The following is a 17,695-nucleotide window of genomic DNA, read 5'->3' on the forward strand; positions in this document are numbered from 1 at the left end:
CATTTTGCCTGGCTGTTGAAGGCGGGCTTGCCACAGTCAGTTGTAAACTACCTCCAACGAATAGCAAACTTCCTGACCTCTTTGAAGTTCTCAATCAATGAGCCAAAGTGACGCCTGACTCCTTCGCAGAGGCTTCCATTTATTGGAGCTGTTTTGGACGCAGTTCAAGGCATTTTTTATATTTCAATGAGTCAAGGACATTCGGCTATGATCCAGATGTTTCCGCTTCAGAAGTGGATCTTGGTGAGGGCAGCTCTGAGCCTTTAAGGCTTCTTGGCCTGTTAGCCTCATGCATTCATCTGATACACTTTGGCAGATGGCGTCTGCACGCTCTGCAGTGGAATCTGTAGTATCAGTGGACCGAGCCCCAAGTAAATCTAAGATGTCATACAGGTTTCGGAGGAGGCTGGAGAAGATCTTCAGTGGTGACTTCTCTACCACAACCTGACCATCGACAGACCCCGCTCCGCTCCCCCGAACGCACGAGCTGATGGGAGTGACTGATGCTTCACTGCTGGGTTGGAGAGGTCATGTGGAAGAGGTGGAGTTCAGATGATGCTGGTCTCTGGCGGAAACCCAACTCCATAACCATCTGTTGCAGACCATTCACCTGTCGCTGAAGGCCTTCTTACCATCTGTCAAGAGCAAGGCTGGTACATGTTCTCTTGGACAACACCACACCCATGTGGTACTGCAGAAAGAAGAGCAGAGTGAGGTTCTGGGTCCTTTGTCATTATGCGTTACGCCTTTAAGGGATGTTGCACCATCAGGGCATTTCACTGATTGTGAACCACCAGGTGGGATCATTGAATGCCAGGGTGAATGAGCTCAGTATGCGGTATCTGGTGGATCACGAACGGCAACTACACTCAGAGGTGGCACAGGGTGTCTTCCGACAATGGGAAGAACCCTGGCTAGTTATTTTTGCTATCTTCAAAAATGTGGAGTGTCCAAACTTTGTGCCTTGGAGTGCCTGTAAAGATCCTACTAAGCAGAGGCATTTTGACTAGATTGAAAGATGGGTCTCCTGTATGCTTTAATGCATATGCTCTCTATCAAACCACTTGTGATGCCACAGTGGAACCTTAACTTAGTCATGGCATTTCTCATGTGTACTCCCTTTGAGTCAATGCACAGTTACTTGTTGTGTCTTCTAATATTAAAGACCGTTTTCTTTATTGTAATCACTTCAGCTTATTGTGTGAATGATCTCCATGCTTTCTCAGTGCAACTGGCCTACACCATCTTTTTTCAAGACAAATTGGTGCAGAGGACCAGGACGAAAGTAGGGACCCCTTTTCCCACTGGGCAATCCATCATCCTTCCAACATTTTTTAACCTGCCTAACCCCTCGAAAGCAGAGACACCTTCGTCTGGACCCCAAATAAAAGCATTTAGCTAATTTATATCAATCGCAATAACAATCATTGGATGGCCTGTCAGCTCTTTGTTTGGTTCTCTAGGGCAAAGAAGGGTATGGAGGTGCGGAAAAAGATTATGTCAAGGTGGCCAGGCACTGGCCTAAAAGCACCCTCCTGAAGGACCAAGGGCCCATTCTACCATGGCCAAGGCTGCCACCACAGCCTTTGCACACGGGGTGTCTGTTATTGACTTCTGTCAGGCTGTGACATGGGCATCAGTGCACACCTGGATGAAGCACTACTGCCTTGACAGCCAGCTTCGACGGGAAGGGCATTTCGCACGTTTGGTCCTGCAGAACTTTATGGTCTGAACCCACACTACAGAGACTCCTCCTTGGGAGGTACTGCTTTGATATCTATTCTTAAGGTGAGAAATCTGTGTTTAGAAGTTCCCATCAGGAAAACAAGTTAGTTACTTTTGATAATACTTTCTGGTGGATACTTGGTCTCACCAGAGATTTCTCACTATCCTTCAACATCCCGTTCTGTTGAGTGGTCTCTTTTTACCATCTTAACATGTCCCAAATTAGAGATCTACACACCGGTGGGGGCGTGTCCTGGAAACATGACCAACAGGACGTGAGCTCGTAAACTCGACCGGCCTAGTTACTAAATCCTTCTTAATCCTTCCTGATCCTGCGTACTCTGACCTCTTCTGTCCCCATTTTTTTTGTTTAAATATCTTTATTGGTATTTTCTGATTTTATCATAACTGGCATCACGATTTTATACTATATTTCCAAATGTTTACAGCAGAAATATAATACACATGTAACGAATAGCAATATACATTTCAGCAGTACAGTAGTATTACTAGTGTACTATTCTTGATTACAGATATGTATGTTGTGTGGAATATGTGTTTAAGGTCCCTGTGTGCCATTGCTCACATGCATTTCTTCATCATGACTTATAAAGTGTAATCATGTTCATTTACATCATGTTTAGGACACGTCCGATCAGAGCCAACATCACAATATCTGAGATATTTCCAGTCCTAACATATAAAAAACTGTTATTTTGACTTGAACATCATTTTACAAAAGAATCACATAATGGCAAAAAGAAATAGGAAGTCACTGGAGGGTACCAATAAGACATATTTTCTAAAACGTGTAAACAAAATTGAAACTTATAATGTAAAAACTGTCATTTATGAATGGTGAATAGGGTCTATTCTACATGACTGAGTATGAAAGTGCATTTTCAATACATTACCGCTTAGTGGCTCATTTAGTCGGGGGTTGAATCAATGCGTGCATCTACATATAACTACAAAACAGCAGAGGGCACCTCTATATCCAGAGGTAGACAGGGTACGGATAACCGCCCATGATGAATATGGGGACTTGTGAGTGTTTAACTTTATGTGCTCCAAAGTGTACCTTTTCCACTTAGCTAAACGGCAAGACACTGGCGTGTCTATTGCAGTTTAGTGGATTGAATATTATCATCCTCCACTGCATCACCGCTTTGAAGGGTGGTGAGTATAGTGTCCCAGCCATGTGCAATAGGATATTTGCAAAGTCCCACTGTCTCCTCCCTGTGCAGTGCCGTGCTCTCCGCCTGCGCCAATATTGCAAGTGAGCGTTTCCAGTTAACCACCTCTGGTGGATCCGTATGTTTCCATGTCATATTTATTAGTCTTTTTGCAGTAATTAAAGCTAAATCTCGGAATCTCGAGGTAACCTTATTGATTTTTTGATCTGCCATAAAGCCCTAGAAGGCAAATCACCCATGACAATGGCAGAGGTATGTTTGTGCATAGGGCTAGGGTTGTGAACACCTCCTGCCTATAATGCTGAAGGGATGCACAAGCCCGAGCATTTGAAGTAGGTTTGCATTCATCTGCTGGCAGCGCGGGCACGCAGAAGTGGCAACATGGAAATATCTATTTATCTTGTCAGGTGAGAGATACGTCCTCTGTAAAATGAATGTTTGTACTTGTCCTATGTACCCAGTCTACCCCTTGGTGTACCCAGCTTCTGCAAAATCGGGGCATATGAAAGGGTCGCACGGATGAGATATAAACACCTCTTGTAACATAGAAGTTCCAGTCCCAAATGTAATTGTGTGGCCTTGGAAGTTTCGTAACGGGGTGGAACAGATGACAAATTTGAGAGTGGGTCCAGGGCTGGTGCATAGTCACTTTGTCTTCCAGACACCTGCCATCAAGCCATTTTGTCGCCTCATTCTGATGGGGTCTGAGATCAAACCACCGTTGCGGACTCAAACAGTGGGACGTTGATATAATATAATCATATTTAAATATTGCTCTCCCAGTTCAAATTTGCCTAAAACTGCCAACAGATAAAGTCTTTCTAAAGAATCAAAGGCTTTCTCCAGATCAAGTACCAAACAACCCGATCGGGGCCAACTATGGGTTGCGTATTGCTGTACTCTGAAAAACCTATGGATATTAAGAGAGGTGCACCAGGCAGGAACAAATCCGTTCTGGTCAGGGTGTACCAGTGTTTTTACTAAGGGAGAAAGACGCCTAGCCATTAGTGATGCAAAGATTTTATAGTCTGTATTAAGCGCCAGCGGGAGATAGGAGCCCAGGAAATCTGGATTTTTATCAGGTTTGAGGAGGGAGACTAGCTGGGCCTCATTCTGTGTGGTGGTAGGGGTAGAGTTATCAAGCGCAGTTTCATACACTTTTAACAGCTGTGGCACTAGAATGTGAGTGTATGCCTTGTAAAATTCAGTCGGTAGACCATCTGGTCCAGGTGACTTCCCGTTAGACAGCGAAAAAATACTGTCTCGAATTTCCTCTGATTGGAGAGGGGCGTTTAGTTCTTAATTTGGGTGCGTGTAGGTCTCTGCAAATCGAGGCCCTCCAGGTAAATCTGTAGCTCTAGGGGTGTAGCTCGTGTATGTGACTTATACAGATCTTGACAATGCGTTACAAATGCACCATGAATATCTCGTTGCATACAGGCAATTCCCCCGTTTGCCATTCTCACCGATAATATTGGCGCTAATGGCTCATTTTAGCGGATGAGCCATGTAAGCAACTGGCCTGCCTTATCACCCATATGATGCGTTTGTGCTGAGTGAGCGGCGTCATTTAGACATCTCAACCTCTCTAGCAGACGCGCATGTTCCTCTCTGTGTATATCTAGCCGCCCCTGGGTTCCATCTATGTCTGCTTGCTTACTAGTGGCTAGTCTTCGTTCTAAGGTGGTGAGTTCCTTTTCTAATTGCACGTGCATACCCGCCTCTCTCCCCAAACAGTGCCCCCTGACAACCACTTTAAGGGCGTCCCATTTCACCATTGGCGTCGTGGCTGTTCCCACACTTTCTTCAAAGTATTGTGCCACTGTGGTGGCCAATAAATCTCGGAAAGGCGCGTCGAGGAGGCGCCACATTGGGATCGGTGGTATCTCGGCCTGCCATCGTAGCTCCATCACATGCGAATTGTGATCAGAGTGCGTGCCTCTCATATAGGACGATTCATGGATACATGGTAGGAGATCATTCGACATCATGAAGCGTTCCAAGCGCACATGGAGTCTATGGCCCCCAGACGTTGGTCCCAGGCACTCCACACCACTTGGAGTCAAGCTAGCCGGGCTGATGAGAGGTGTTACCTCGAAACCGGTCCGGTCCTCGGATGCTTGATTCCGTTCTGGGAAGGACATGGCTTTTGTAGTTCGGACTGGACTGTTCCCATGGGGCAACAGGGTCAGAGCTGATTTGCATATCGCCATTGTCTAACCCAGGGTGGTGTGGAGTGCAAAAAAACGATGGATTTGGGCCCAGATCTTTTGAATGGGGGAGTGTGTGACATTGATCCACATTCGGTCCATCACTTGTTGTTTTTGCAGTTGCCGCCCTAAGTGCGCTGGGGATGCCCAGACGTGGGTCCCAGGCACTCCACACCACTTGGAGTCAAGCTAGCCGGGCTGATGAGAGGTGTTACCTCGAAACCGATCCGGTCCTCGGATGCTTGATTCCGTTCTGGGAAGGACATGGCTTTTGTAGTTCGGACTGGACTGTTCCCATGGGGCAACAGGGTCAGAGCTGATTTGCATATCGCCATTGTCTAACCCAGGGTGGTGTGGAGTGCAAAAAAACGATGGATTTGGGCCCAGATCTTTTGACTGGGGGAGTGTGTGACATTGATCCACATTCGGTCCATCACTTGTTGTTTTTGCAGTTGCCGCCCTAAGTGCGCTGGGGATGCCCAGACGTGGGTCCCAGGCACTCCACACCACTTGGAGTCAAGCTAGCCGGGCTGATGAGAGGTGTTACCTCGAAACCGGTCCGGTCCTCGGATGCTTGATTCCGTTCTGGGAAGGACATGGCTTTTGTAGTTCGGACTGGACTGTTCCCATGGGGCAACAGGGTCAGAGCTGATTTGCATATCGCCATTGTCTAACCCAGGGTGGTGTGGAGTGCAAAAAAACGATGGATTTGGGCCCAGATCTTTTGACTGGGGGAGTGTGTGACATTGATCCACATTCGGTCCATCACTTGTTGTTTTTGCAGTCCCCGTAATAATAAGAGCATACCCTATCCAGCGGGGTCCAGAACCACCACACATCAGCGAAGCACCATTTCTCAGCCCTGTGTGCCAATGCTTTCGCAGCTGCGTGCGTGGCTGTGCCAGGCAAGGTAGGATAAGAGCGGTCTAGGGAGACATCCAGTACACAGTTATAATCACCGCCCAAGATCATAGGTGTATCGTGCCATGTGGATACTGTTTGCAATATCTGGTCCAAGAACGCTGCTTGCTCAGTGTTGGGCGCATAAAGTGAAGCCAATACTACCGGCCTACCGTGTAACACACCCTTAACTATAACATATCTACCTTCCGCATCCACCATTGTGTCATTGTGTCTGTCACCCGAAACGGAGTTCCCGGCCTTACCCATACTAGAATCCTATGTGCATATGCAGAATAGCCTGTCGTGCACAATTGGCCCCTCCAACATCTATGGAGAAATGTGACTCCTACTTGCGGCAGATTCGTCTCCTGAAGGAGTGCTATTTGTATGTGATGATGTTTTAAATAGGAGTATGAGGTAGCGGCGCGCCGGGCTATGGATACCTTTTACATTCCCGCTTCCTATCTTGATGGGTGCCATAACCAATAGGTGTCATGGGTGCAAATGGTCCCATCCGACCTGAGGGTGGGAGAGGCTTGCAATGGACATGTAAAACCAATGCTGAAGCGCAGTGCTGTGCGCGGAGCGACTACACAATAATCATATCGTTGCTGAAAGATGATGGCGTAATAAACATAAAAACAATTCACAATGAATAATAACATGAGAGCAATTTTGCAACAAGCAATCGCCCAAACTTGTAGTACAATAGCGTCTGGGGGCAACTATTGTGCACAGCAATATAGAAACTGGCTAAGAATAAAAAAGAGAGGGACAGGACCGTCATTAGTGGATGAGCCCATCTCTGGCTAGACCCTTGTAAAAACAGGGCTGCTGCTTGTTTGATATACATAATATTCCCATATAATAAGGGCCAACAAGTGGAGCATATCGACAGGTCCGGTACCTTCCGTGCAATAGCTGCACCCTCTCGGCTACCACGCACAAATATAACAGCTCATAAACAGCATACAAAGTCTCTAATACTTGTGTGTGCAATGGAACCTTGTGGCATTCAGCCAATGAAAGAGAGGAAAGACAGATTGCTAATATGCACACTCTTAAGCAATATTATCAGAAGTCTGCAGGGTGACATGCCACAACACACAGGAGCCCTGGGAGACAGTAAGGTTGTCTGATAGTTCGTCACTGGGCGGTCCTTGTAGATCAGGGTCTGAGTTAGTGTCTTCTGCCGGTGATTCGCTGATATTCGCTACAGCTTGCAGCACTTCAAGTTGACCCCTTAGTATCAGCTTGGGTGGTGGGCCAGATGCCTGCGATGTCGGGGACTGTGATTTCCGTCATCTTCGTCGGCTGCGTCGTGAAGGAGCTTCTGGATTCCACTCCCTCCGCCCTGTTTGTGATGTACCACAAGCTTCCAGCCATTCCTCTGCACTCTCCGGGGTAGTTAAAAAGTTAGTCTTGCCATTTGCAATTACCCTCAGTTTCGCAGAAAACAGCTAAGAGTACTTGAGGTCACACTGTTGCAGGCGTGTCTTCACCACAAGGTAAGAATACCGCTGTTTCTGGACTTGGAAATTGTAGTCCGGGAAAACCATGACTTTGTGGTTGTCTACTTGTATGTCTTGCAATTTTCCAGTTTCTTGGAGGATGGCATCTCTATCCCTGTAATTCAATAGTCGGATTCAAAGTGGTCTCGGATTCGAGCACGGGTGGGGGCTTGGCAGGTACCCTGTAAGCTCTCTCGACACCGAAGTGTAGGGATAGGGCCTTTTCGGGCAGCTGCAATCGGATCAAGTCTTCTGCATTTCTTCCCCTCCACTCCTTCCAGAAGGCCCACGACGCGTACATTGTTGCGGCGGGCCCTGCCTTCAGCATCCTCAGCTTTGTCTTCCAGGAACTCCACTCTGTTTAATAAATCACAAATGTTCTTTTCAGCAGTGGACAATCGTGGCGAGACCTCCGCAATGTCCCCTTCAGTGGCTGCAGTACCGTCTGTGAGTTTCCGATGGTCTGCGTGCAGCAGCGTAAGATCTAGCGCCACCTTATCTATTTTATCTTCCAGGGAGGTGCAAATTTGATTCATCGTCTCTCCAAGCTTCTCAACTGCCGCCAACACGGCATCGAGTTAGTGCGCCATGGGATCTGCCATTACAATCCCTCCCATCTTATCAGTCTGTGCCAGAGTCCTTGGGTGAGTGGCTGCCGCACCCCCAGGGCCAATCTTCGTACGGCCCCCTCGTGACATAGGGTAGTAGGTGGTGTAGGCTAAGCTGGACGTAGTATTTCGCGGGTGTCTCTGGAGTGATCTCCGGGATCCGCACCCACCATCCGTGTCGATCAAGGCCTAATTTGGATCAGACAGGGCAGATGCACCTTGCCGGTACGCCTCTGTCTCCCCGGCGTGGGATCAGCCAGGATCAGCCAGGAGAGTCCTACAATCACCCAACTCGGTGCTGATATCGTGGGGGGCAGGTGTGTCATGCGCCAATGTGTGTCCGGCCGCAGGATCGCAGCGTAATGCGCCAGACGGCACCAGGTCAGGATGTGTAATAACTGGGTTTCGCCAGTAGGTCTTGCTTTGGGCCACTTTGGGCAAGTAACACAGTCGTCCACACACTGCAGGTATTGTTTCACAGTCCCCCAGGAGGCCTGGTTACCACAGTGCAGCTAACATCCGAGGGAATACGTGAATCGGAGCAGCACAGGCCCCTGCGAGCGGGTCATGGGCTTCCCCTCCTCTGACCTCCGAAGGCATTGTCTCCTGGATAGTGTTCGGCGGTGCGGCCACGATGGGCAGATGCAACGCAGTCACCTGTGTGTCAGTAGCGTAACGAAACTTGTGAGGGCCCCTATGCAAAACACATGGAGGGGGCCCCCTGGTGGCTCGGCTCACCACCTACCACTTTGCCCCACCGCCCAAAAATCTGGCATATTTTGATTTGAAACCTCCAACATTTAAATGAAAGGCCTCTATATTGTCTTTCTCAAAGATCTAATGCAAACGTGGGAAAACCTCTTAACATATAAGCTACGCCATTTGTAACAACAATGTCAAAAGCAGATTATTTAACTGAGGCAGCAATCAGAACAATGCCAAGGAGCGATCCTATTGTCTCAGGAACTGCAGCTATCGGAACAATGCCAATGAGCGATCTTATTGTCTCAGGAACGGTAGCAATCAGCTGGTGACATTTGAAAGTGGTGGGGCATAAACTGTGGGAAAGCAATGTGGCGAGCGAGCGGAGCAATTAAAGGGGGGGTCTCCCCCAAAAACATTTTGAAAAAAGAGTGGGTGAATGGTACATTTTCAAGCAAATTTGAGAAGCAAGAATGTTAATAAAGCAATTGTGAAAGTGCAGTTATTACATTAATAAAGGGATGTCATATAACAACTGCGCCCCCCCCCCACCCACCACCATGTAATTAATTAATAAAGAGCCTCAGTCAGAGGCCCGGCCGGGGCCGCGCACCATTTCGTGTATGTGTGTGACCTTGCTTGAGCAAATCACTTCATTGCCCCGCCAATTCACTATTTACACATCACGCAGGATGACGCGTGTAGAGTTGGTGTGTAACACAAACACATGCTTTTCAATATAATATTAGTAAAAGAAAGGCACGGATATATTGCAGGTTGTCTTGTTGCCACCCTTAGTCACTGGACAATTCTCTATGGCACTAAAGGCTCAGAGGCACGGCCGGACACCCCCGCTTGCCTGCGCATTTAATTAAGGGCTGGAGCTCTCTGTGGCTTGGGAGTAGTGTGAGCGGCCATTTAATTCATGAGGCTTGCCGAGTGTGAATGGGCCCCTGGAGCGCGACCCCCCCCCCAGGCGTGCGTGTGCACCATTTTATTAAGATGCCTCCAGCCGGCCATTTCATTCATGAGGCTTGCCGAGTGTGAAGGGGCCCCTGGAGCGCGGCTCCCCCCCTACCCCCTCCCCCAGGCGTGCGTGCGCACCATTATATTAGGAGGTCGCCAGCCGGCAATTTAATTTGTGAAGAGGCTTGCCAGGTGAGCGTGAGTGGCCCCCAGGAGCGCAGGGCCACCCCGCACTGCAGGGGCTGCGGGGGCATTTGTTATGCCCCTGCTGTGTGTAGGAATGGGGCAGTTCATGGCCTCATGCAGGTCTCGATGCCTGTCTTTTTCTCTCTCACCATGCAGCGGCAATTGAATGAGATAAGTCAGCTCCTAGATGCGACCGTCCTCGCCGTCCATCGCCGCGCCTGAGTCTCACTGGGGATCTTAAAACACCCCTTCAGCTGGTAGTGGGCTCAGTGTCGAGTCAGCGCCTTCATTCCCTTCCGGGCCAGGAGGGTGGAGCCAATCTCCGGCCTCGCGTGCAGTGCAGCAGCCAACGCCACAGCCTCTTGGCTGGCCGCTCCGCTTGCAGCGAGGACTGCCACAGAGTCGAGCTGCATTTTCCACGAGTCCGGCCAGGCCAGACTGGGCCGTCCGAGATGGCCGGCAGTATGCTGGGTGAGACGGGGTCTCTGCGTCTGTCGGGGCCTGCGGGGCAGGGCCAATCCCCGGCCTCGCGTACCACCCAGTGCCGTGGAGCCTCTTTAGGCCAAGCCGCGGGTAGTGATGTCTGCCCCCAGAATTCGCGAATTCACCGGGACATCAGGGCCATCTCCGAAGCAGTCTCAGCGGGCAGCGGTATCTTCAGCTCAGTTGTATGAGAAGTAATGCAGCCAGAGATGGGAGCCGTGGACGGAGCTCTACTGCATCGCATCCGACTCCATTGCTGGCCAAGCCACACCCCTGCCTTCCTTGTACCTTCATGACATGACTGCCGTAGAGGGATGAAGTAACTGATGTTTTTTCTCTGCTGGGATTAAGGAGATTGTGGCAGCTGAGTTTGCGGCCTAGAGTGAGTGCAACGAATCCCCGCCCGCCAATAGCATCTGTTCCCTGCACAGAGGGACATCAGATGATGGCCGGAATGCAGATCAAATCAAACATTCACCCCCAGTCAAGAGATCTGGGTTAAATCCATTGTACTTTTGCTCACCATGCCACCCCAGTTTAGACCCAGTGATATGCTATTCAGTCTTAACCCTGTGCCTCATGGGAACAGTCCAGCCCGAACTGCCAAGCCAGGTCCTATCTGGACCCGAAACAAGCATCATGGGACCGGTATTGAGGCATCACTCTTCATCAGCCAGGCTAGCTTGAATGCAGTGGCACAGTGAGCCCGGAACCCACGTCTATAGTTAAGAGGGGCATTCCACATAATTTCTAGTAGTATGGGCAAAGTCAAACAGCACCGAGCGCATCCCTCCAACTCCATCATGCAATACACTAAGCCGCAGCAACCCACTCAGCTGATAACCCGGCAATCTGGAATGGTCGACAATGAGGGTTGTCTGGAGGCTGAGCCTAACCTAGTAGGGCAGAACTATTGGTATCTATAGAGGGGTGTTGCACTGCCATAGAATACTGGATAGAAACTATATCCCTCTGTTAATCCTATGCATGCTGACCTCTGCAAGGTAGCAGATAAAGTCACTATTGCTGAAATACATTTTGAGACCCTGCAGGGAGAAGTTGCGACCCTCAGACATCAAATGGCCACCATGATAACAACGATGGCAGGTTGGGTCAACATGCAGAGGATGCAGCGGGTCGTTCGCAGCGAAGCAACATTAGGGTATTGGGCTTTCCCAAAAGAGTGGCGGGGTCAACTGCAACACACTGGGTGCATACTGCTCTGAAACCTCAAGCCCGATCTGCTTTTTTTTTTGCGGTGGAGCAGGCGCACAGGGCCTTGGTGCCCCCACCAAGACCAGGAGCTCCTCCGAGGGCCATCATTGCTAACCTTTTCTTCTATCAGGACAGGGATTGTATAATATATGCATCTAGGTAACAGGAGATCCCCCAGTTTGGCAATACTAAGATTGCCATATACTCAGATTACAACAAACAAGTACAAGAAGAGTGCAAATCCCATCTAGTTGTTAAACAGAAGCTGCGCTCTCTCCAGCTGCTATAAATTCATCTGTACCCGGCACGATTGAAAGTCATTTTCAAGGATAAGGCCTACTTCTTTGATTAACCGGGGAATGTTTGGTTATGGTTGGAATTCAGGGATGTTGCTGTGGCCGTCGGTCTCTTGTGGGCGCTACTGCTCTGAGCAGCCTTGAGATAATCCTTACTTAATTCCTTTGGAGGAGCATTGACCAATGATAAGAGAAGACGGTACAATGCATTTATCCTCCCACGGAAGAGACTGCAGCAGAGGAAGAGACTGTAGCTCGGATGTTCTCTGATGGTGAGGCAATGACTTTCAGGGCACCGAACTCGATGTGGTACCTGACACTATTGCTCCACTGAAAATAGGAGGGTGGAGAGGTTGCACAGGTGGGACCCAGATGACTTTAATTGCGGGGGTCTGCCTGTTCAGTGGGCTTTAGGGGTGGCCAGCTTGGACACAAGTGTTGGTAAGAAGGGCTTAAAAGTTGCCCGACCCAAGTCTACATTTAGGGATCAGGAGGGGTGGGGGATAGTAGCCGGGTTGAAGCTATCTGTACGGACTACATGAGATATGACTTCTACAAAGGTTATACAGGATTTTATGAGGTGGAACTATTGCAGTGTGCGTGTATGCAGCTGTCTGGCTGGGTAGTGTATTTTTTGGGGTAGGGGGGAGTTCGTTATTTGGTCCTGTTTGGCCTGAGGGTGGTTGGAGTGTTTGTCCTGGCATATGTTATAGTTAGGCTTTAATGGTAGCTAAGTTGAGCCATTTTTTGCCTAGGGGTGGTGGTGGATCAGGGATTGTTTGTTTTGTTTAGAAATGTAGTTTATCGAGTTCCACAGCCTTTGGGGGAGGAGGGCGAGATGTAAACTGGGGGGTCCGCCTTTATACCTTCAAATGCAGGGTGAGTTTAGGGTTCCCTCCTAGAATGTGCTGGGACTGAGCATCTATGTGAAGAGGTATAAAGTGTACTCCTTCTTAAAGAGGAATAAAATAGATAACAGGAGTACCCTATGCACACACATAATATTCAAAAAGACTTTTGTTGCAAACAGTAATGTAATGTGAACAGTTAGAGCAAAGTGACAGTAGAAAATAGGAGATTCCGATGAGAAAGTAGTCCAATGTTTTATTAATTATTATCAATTGATATCAATACTGCATACTATTCAGCCACGTATACATGGGTTCTGCACGCATGAACACATTTGCTCTCATGAACTACTGCATGTTCACTATTTAATTCTCAGTAACAATTACACTGTATCTTTCGATCACAGACTTAAGCTTAATGACTCGACAAACGACCTTGTAGAGTGACTTCACTATGCGACTTTACTTATGCGCGGGAATTGCACATCTATATTTACATCTCTATGTCATCCATTGAGTACTTCGGGAAGGTAATGGACATAAAGGCACCTACTTCCTGATTCACACAATAGTTGATCGCACGCAAGTTGGATGACAGCCCATTCTTCATATTCATCCATTACGTTACGTTGCTCTTCAATAGCGTACAGGCACCTACTTCCGCATTCACACACACGTCGCTTGTACGCAAATAGGTTGTCATTCTAGTCTTTACGAACGTCCATGACGTGACGTCGCCCTATAACCATGCTTGATACTTCCGGGTCACGTGTCCACACAGGAACACGGTGACCCCGGAGGACTCTGCTTCACTGCACCCGTGAATCAGGTAAGAACCCTTGTGTTCGGATTCCAATTACTGTCCCTTTTACTATTAGGACAGATTCCTAGCTCTATCTTATAATTCTGACAACACCTTGTCAATATTGTTCCTAGATACTAAAGGGAACATCGGGATATCTACAGAGATAGGACACGACTCCCGGGCTTAATACATCCTTACACCAGCATATAGGTAAGATGGTGCACTGTTATCATTGGGCATCGATCCAGATCCCTCCTGTATAGTAATGTTAAGTCGATCTGCATACGCTAACGCCATAGCTATAGAGGTGTAAATCTCTTAAATTTTTAATTTTCTAGAACCGCACGATTTTCACTGTTCTTCGACCCGCTCTTTCTACACACTACCTTGGGATGTGTTATTTGAACATTTACTCCTGATTCTCGGGTAAGGAACGCCCTTCGTTTTTATAATATTGTACCTCTATCCTAGCTCAATTCGAGTAATACCACATTTTCTTGCTATTTCGTTCGAGTTGTTTAATACAATAAAAACTGCCCGGTAACACTTTATACCAGACATAATTTTTGCTGTAATTAGATACTGCACAACGGCACATCGTGCCTTTCAATAACTGTTCGAATTGACTGTCTCTGTTATTCAATCTCTCTTGAATAGCAAGATAAGGTTCTTATAGGTCCACACCCATATTTCCTTTTTCTTTTTCCACATTGTTTGTATTCTATACAGTGTGAACACCACTTCCCCGAGACTTACAACCCAGGTCAAGGGCCCTGCTGGGTCGGAAATATCACCAGCAGAGCGGTGAGATTCAAACTTATGATTCTTATAACAAAGTTACGTCTATGTCATAGCCCTCCGAGAGAAGTGTTATTTATACTTTTCCTCCCATTTGTCTTAAATATTTTGTATTTACAGACCTCCCGGTTTGACACAGCCAAGTTTAGGTATGTGTCATCCTTATTTCTTTAGTAGCACCTACACAGCACTTATACCCACAATATTTTACACTATGCATGAAGGAACCGACCACCTTAGTCACACCGGCTTGCATGATTCTATATATTAATTTCAGATCTACTCACATATTGATGAACTATAACCCAATTGATCATAATATTCCGTCAACATAATATAATTCCCCTTTTCAATCTTTAACTTGGTCTTCTTTCATCTCTCACAAATACACCTTTTCACCAATCGTTAATCGGTTAACATTTGCACATTTGCCACGAATACAAGTGGGTGCACTTTTTAGACATCTGAATATGTTGTCTTCTATAATGGAAGCTTTCATTTTGTTCCAATACACCTTCAGTTGTTATGATTAACATTGTTGCACATGTACATACAATATGTTCCATTGTGACCTATTGTTATTTCAGCCTGAGGATTCGCAAAGGCGATGAAACACGTGTCGGCTGGCTGTTTAACGTATTAAAGGATTCCATTGGACTACTTTCTCATCGGAATCTCCTGTTTTCTACTGTCACTTTGCTCTAACTGTTCACATTACATTACTGTTTACAACAAAATTCTTTTTGAATATTATGTGTGTGCATAGGGTACTCCTGTTATACATTATTGGTAGTTCTCTCTACTAATTCGAGTGGTTTTAAGGGTTTTCCACTCACCCAGTTGCACCACCATTTCACAGCTCGCTTATCATTGATGCGTATGTTTTAGGCTGTGCACCCTTTGCTTTCTGACACTTCAAACCTTGCAGAATTTTTCCAGGAATAAAATAGATATTGCATGCTTGCAAGAGATCCATATGAATGACTAAGGAGCTGCACGATTGACTAAGAAATGGAGTGACAGGTGTACCGTTCTTCCTATTGTACATATGTAAGAGATACAATTGATATGGATAGCTCCAGGGATCCTGTTTGCACATATATACTCAGAAGCTAATGTGGGGGATAGGTTTGTGCTGTTGAAGGGCACCTTAGATGGTTGGGATTTGTTTATATTAAACATGTATCCCCCTAATACTGATGATCCAACCTTTTTCTGTACCATGAAGGACCTTTTAGCACATGCCCAGGATATACCCATACTATGGCTGGGGGATTTTAATTGTGTGTTGGATTTCAACACATTGGCAGGGATACCCCGAGGGTGGAAACAAAACCTCACATGGCGAGGGCCTTTCAGACTGTAATGCAGAACTTGGGTTTGCAGGATGCCTGATGGTCGGCACACCCCACCACAGGGTCGTTATGTGCTCTACCTTGACTCACAATACCCGTAGACTAGATAGAGTGTTTGTCAGTGGGCAAATGGCTGTAGCAGGGGTCTCAGTCACAAATTTGGCGCTTACATGTCAGACCATGAGCCTATATCTTTTCAGATATTCGGGGGGCTAGCTCATAGAGGTTGCCGGCGGACATATTGGAAGATCCACTGGGGCTTACAGCATTGTCTCAAGCTCTGACCGATTATATGGCTATTAACTGGGGCACTTCGGCACATCGAGACACTTAGTGGGATGCCCTGAAAGCGATGTTGAGGGGTCCATGTGTAGGACTCACTTGTGGGGTGGGCCATCAACTCAAAGCTGAACTCCCAACAGTCTGAGGCCAAAGACTGCAGACGAAGTCTTTGCCTGGTGCTGATGTTTTCGTTAGGTAACCTGGCCACTTATAAGCCCCTAACAATGATCAATATCGACATGGAGATCCTCTGTATTGGTGCCCTCTGTGCCGAGTTTAGTGCATGAAGACCAGTGTGGATTTATTCCTGGCCGTAGTACCGGGCTAAACCTGAGGAGACTGCCTCATGTCCATCATGAAGTGCGATCCAGGGAAGGATTGGCGCTAATCACTATTGATCTAGAAAAAACAAAATAATTTGGTAACCCAGATGCAGAGCGCCCTTGCATCTGGGTTACCAAATTATTTTTCTTTCTATATCAGTTAGGAGCACCCGCAGGGGAATTATGAATAGAGATAAAGAAGCCCAGGACTTATTAAGTAACCTAATGGCAGGTGGTTCTGTTGACTCACAACAGGCGCTGTTAAGAAAGTGAAGAATGAGGGATTAAAAGAAAAGTTTAAAAAACTTGAATCCCTGAAGAGAATGGAATTGAACAAATGGTGGGATGCTGTGAAGCTTAAACAGTATCTCACTTTGAATAGAATACCACGAGGACTGAGATCTCAAATCATGCCCACGTATGAGGACCTTGAACCCAATCTTTTAGATACCTGGGAGAAGGAGTTGACAAATAGTTCTAGGAATTTAATGCAAATCTTGATAGAAAATGCTGAAAGGAAAATTACTAAGCTTCTAGTGGAAATTCAGAAAATAGAGGACGAGATAATTGAACTTAACCTTCCAGAGGCAACAATTAAGAATTATACGATTCTAGATGATTATTTGAATAACTTACAAGCTGATATCAAGCGTAGGAAGGCCAGGAAGCTAAAGCGTGACGAAAATTATTACAAATCTGAGCAAATTTTTACCTTCGCTAAACACTTTGACTATCTGGTTAAACAGGATCTGGGTTCTAAGTTGAAAGTGGTTGCCCCCTTAATGAGTGATGCGGATGCGTCATCAAGTAATATATCAAGTAGTGAGGGTGAGGAGACAGAGGCAGTTCAGGTTATGGCCAATGTTGAGAATACTTTTTTAGAAGAGGTGAAGGGATTGAGAATAGGGAATCGAGATACGGGAACCAGGAACCGAGATACAGGTATCACAAGACAAGGAGAGGTACCAGAGGAAAGGGGACAGCAAGTAGGAAGACTAGGAATGAGGACCGGATCTTGGAAGAATTAACTGTTGTTGATGATATGTCAAATAGTGAGATAGAAATTATCAATCTGTCATCGTTTGAATTGTCTCATGATATGATTTCTTTGTTGAAAAACGGCCTGGGTTTTTGCCCAACCATGTTACCAGATTGATATATGACAAAAATGGACATTTACAAATTTACAAGATTGTTGAAACTTAAAACGTTTTTTGTGAATGTACCTGAGAAATCGAAATGTTTGGGGAAAATAAAGGACATGAGTGACTTAACGATTGAAG

The 17,695-nt window shown here is 46.8% G+C and overlaps 1 protein-coding gene and 1 long non-coding RNA gene across 3 annotated transcripts in view; both read left to right on the forward strand.

Moving 5' to 3' along the window:
• Window positions 1-17,695, forward strand: part of GGA3 (golgi associated, gamma adaptin ear containing, ARF binding protein 3) — a 730,479-nt gene that overhangs the window by 625,750 nt on the left and 87,034 nt on the right. The window lies entirely within an intron of this gene.
• On the forward strand, window positions 13,618-14,080 carry LOC147702130 (uncharacterized). Its single transcript, XR_015297506.1, has 3 exons — window positions 13,618-13,678; window positions 13,786-13,864; window positions 13,993-14,080. It is a non-coding gene; the product is annotated as an uncharacterized LOC147702130 (long non-coding RNA).

This window comes from Lissotriton vulgaris, chromosome 7 (assembly GCF_964263255.1).
Source record: "Lissotriton vulgaris chromosome 7, aLisVul1.2, whole genome shotgun sequence".
NCBI lineage: Eukaryota > Metazoa > Chordata > Amphibia > Caudata > Salamandridae > Lissotriton > Lissotriton vulgaris.